Genomic DNA, 4,177 nt, shown 5'->3' with positions numbered 1-4,177 from the left:
CCTGCCTGCCTGCCTGCCTGCCTGCCTGCCTGCCTGCCTGCCTGCCTTGGGCCAACAGCTCTATAGACGCCTGTGTGCTAATCCCAGGGAAACAATTTTCCAGAAGAAGGGAATCCAGTCAGTGGATCTTCACAAAAGGGAGCCTTTGACGGTTTTGCTCTTGGGATACTTCCCAGTAGAGTCAAGAGGTTCCCTACAACAGTGAAATATCACTAGCACTTACAGCTGCTTCCCCAGCACAGGTCTGAAATTCTTCTGGCAAAAAAGTTGGTCTGGTACCTTTAAATTCAACTTCACTCAGGTTCTGGATGCTGGGGGCTGGCGCAGAATGAAGCCAGATTTTGTGGACAAAATGTCACACAAATGTTCTCTTATTGGCTCCTGACAGAGGCCTTGTCCTCTGAAACCCCTCGAGCTGGCCCTCACACTCCACATTTCTTGTCTTCCTAGCTCCCACCAGAATTGCCGATTAAGCTCTGCGTCCAGCATTCAAGAGCTTTTCTAGCCCAAGGTTCCAAAATTCCAATTCTTCCCTAAGTTCTAGCCGCAGACCAGTTCCAGTGGCTTAAGAAACGCATGAGCAGGTTTATCAAGCGATGCCCCAGTTCCCGGTACCAAATTCTGTCTTGGTATCTTTTCTTGTTGCTGTGCTTAAAACACTCTGACAAAGGCAGCTTAAGAGAGAAAGGATTTATTCTGCTCAGAATTCTCTTTCTGCCCCTTAGCCTGGCCTGGTGATAGCTCCACTGTCTCGGCCAAGCCTGGCGATAGCTGGAAAGAACTGCCCTGAGCCTTGGATAAAGCTACCGAAACAGGTTGGATAACTGGGCGGGACCGGCCTGAGCTTAGGACCCTGTGATTGGAGAGTCCCTTCTGTCTGCCTCCTGGGACTTCCTGTAAAAGCGTTCTAAAAGTTGCAGACGGACAGGTGTAATATGAATCATTTTGAACGCACCCTTTCATTTCACAGCACACCATGGATGTCTTTTCAAGCCCTTTTTACAAGTCCGTTTTTTACAAGCACTTTTTATCTCTAAGATAATTTTAAATGGCTGCAGTGAGCACAGCATGTTGTGACATGTTTGGGTGCTGCCAATTTCTGCCGTTATAAATAATGGCTTGATAATAGCCTCATTTGTTCTGAGGGAAATTTTTCCAGAATGAAATTACTGGGGAAATCATCAATGTCTTGTGTCTTAGTTAGGGTTTTACTGCTGTGAATAGACACCATGACTGAGGCAAGACTTACAGAGGACAACATTTAGTTGAGGTTGGCTCAGAGGTTCAGTCCGTTATCAAGGTAGGATGACAACACATCTAGGCAGGTATGGTGTAGGCAGAGCTGAGAGTTTTACATCTTCATCTGAAGGCTGCTAGTAGAAGATTCACTTCCAGACAGCTAGGATGAGAGTCTTAAAGCTCACGCCCACAGTGACACACCTACTCCAACAAGGCCACACCTCCAAATAATGCCACTCCCTGGGCCAAGCATATTCAAACCATGATATCTTGTTAAGATTTTCCTTAAGTGTCCCCCAGAATTTTCCATTGATCTGTAATGATGTCAGCAGAGTCTGAGGCCACACATACTCCTGTTACTGCCACCAACTTGCTTAGTGAGCATGACATTTGTAATGATGGAACAGTAAACTTTGCTACCTTGACTGGATTAAGAAATACTTGGAATAATTCAGGGGCACACATTTGGGTTTCCAGAGAAGATTAGTGAGTGGGGATGACAAATCCAATGGGCTGAGGTCCTGGACTGAATGAAAATAGGAAAAGGAAGGTGGCAACTAGGCAGGATGTTCCTTTCGTTTCCTGATCTACTGAGATGTGAATGAGCAGCTTCACATTCCCACTGCCACAAGCAGGACCAAGCCCTCGACTTCCAACCTTCCCATCCACAATAACTGTATCCCCTCAAACTGCGAGCCAACACAAATCCTCCCCTCTATTGATTCTTAACAGGAATTTGGTCTATAGTAACTAGAACAGTAAAGTCTCATTCTCAAATCCTGAACACCTCCATGTAGTCAACACTGAGTTATGGAGCAAAGCAGTTGCGGGCTCAGGACTTGCACTTTATACAGCTAATACCTCACAGGCAGCCTTTGCTGCAGCCAATCTTGAACTTCATATAGGGAAATCATATAGTCCATAAACTTCGAGGTTTGCTCCTTCTGCTCATTGTGTATGTGTGTGAATCAGACACCATACTGAGCATAGCAGACATGCTCCTCTCGTTGCTGTATAATATTCCATTGTCTGAACACACGGTGATCCCTTTTACTGCTTGTAGATGTTTGGGTTGTACCTAACTCCTGGCTCCTTTAAACAGACACCATAAGCATTTGGCACATGGTTTTTGATGGACATGTGTATATTAGCTTTCTCCTATTGTAGCTTAGGATTCAGATTACTCAGTGATGGGTGGATGTATGGTTAATTTCATTTTTGAAAGTTATAAACAGCTTTCTAGAATAATTGGTATTCGTTGACCCCATCAAAGATGAGTTTGAGAGCACGTATTTAAAGGCTGTCCTTTCCTCACTAATTTTCTTTTGCCAAAAATCAATCAAAGAAGATAGCTCAGCATGTAAATATACTTTTTGATTCATGAAGCCTGCATACCAAGGCCTCCGTAACCCCAGCACTTCTATGGTTAAAAGGGAATCAGAGGCAGGAGAATCAGCCTGAAGCTTGCAGGCCAGCCAGCCTTCAGCAGACAGCACCAGAGAGCAGAGACTCCGCATCATCAAGAGGTGCATACCTTTAATCCAAGCAGAGGACCTCTGTGTCCAACCCAGGCAGGGCCACACCTCAACAGTCTCACCTTAAAAGAAGGTAGGAATTAAGAGTGACCTCCTGAAAGCTGTCTTCTGACCTCTATACACATGTCTGCCACTCCTCTCCCATGTTATCAGCCCACTGCATATATGTGCCCCTCCCATAATTATCAACCAATTATGTATGTGTGAGTCTATTTGGAATCTATCCTACTCCATTTGTGCTGGCTAGTATTATGTCAACCTGAAACAAGCTAAAGTCATTCGGGAAGAGGGACTTTCCGTTAAGAAAATGCCTTCATGTGATTGGCTTGTAGGCAAGTCTATGGTGCATTTTCTTGATTGATGACTGATCTAGAAGAGACCAGCTCTCTGTGGGTGGTGCTACCTCTGGTCTGGTGATTCTGAGTGATAAAAGGAAATAGACTGAGCAAACCACATAGAACAAGCCAATAAGCAGTGTTTCTTCACATCCTCTGTATCAGTTCCTGCCTCCAGGTTCCTGTCCTGACTTCCCTGGGTTGATGGTCTGGAATCTGTAAGATGAAATAAACTCCTTCCTTCCCAAGTTTCTTTTGATCTTCATGTTTTATCCCAGCAAAAGAAACCTAGCCAAGATTTCATTCTCCTAACCAAAGCTGCAAGAACCTCATCACTGTAGCTTTAAATTCAATGTTACTATCTGGTGAGGCTTGGCAGTCTGGCTTCTCTGAATTTCTGTGCCTGTTTTATTTAGCGTTAGCTCTTTGGTTTGCTCACAAAGTATCAAATCTTCCAGCTGATAAACATGTAATCTTTACTTTTACTTCCACCTAGCAGTACTCATAGTATCCAGTGTGTATACAGTACCACTTACTCTTAAGCATTTGATTTTAACAGTTCAATTGCAAATAAAAGTCCTTCCAATTTATTTTACTTGTTTATAGATATAAAATTGATTTGGAAGTTGCCGTGTTTAAACAACACATCACCCTTTTTAAAACAACACCTTAAGGTTTGCTTTTTTTTAAAATTCTAACAGTTTGTTGCTAGATCCTTTAGGATTTCCTGCATACATCATCATGCATGTGTGAAATGATAGTGCATTTATGCTTCTCTTTTAAATCATTTGCTTTTTCTTCTCTATTGCACTGGCTACAGTCCTCAGCACAATGCTGCAACAGAAACACTGACAGTAAACTTTGCATTCCTTAACTCCAGAATTGGGGGAGGGAGGGAGGGACGGGGAAGGGAGGGACAGGGGAGGGAGAGAGATCACATATGCTATTCGAACATTAAAATACGAAGTTCTCTAAGGGTTTGTCTAGACACTTGAGACTACATGGGGGAAGTTCCTTTCTGCTCTGAAAAAGTGCTGAATTTTTGTCTTCATGATGATTCTGTGTCTT

The sequence above is a fragment of the Grammomys surdaster genome, unplaced genomic scaffold (genome assembly GCF_004785775.1).
Source record: "Grammomys surdaster isolate TR1022 unplaced genomic scaffold, NIH_TR_1.0 338, whole genome shotgun sequence".
NCBI lineage: Eukaryota > Metazoa > Chordata > Mammalia > Rodentia > Muridae > Grammomys > Grammomys surdaster.
The sequence above is the reverse complement of the archived record's forward strand: the minus strand, read 5'-3'. Positions refer to the sequence as shown.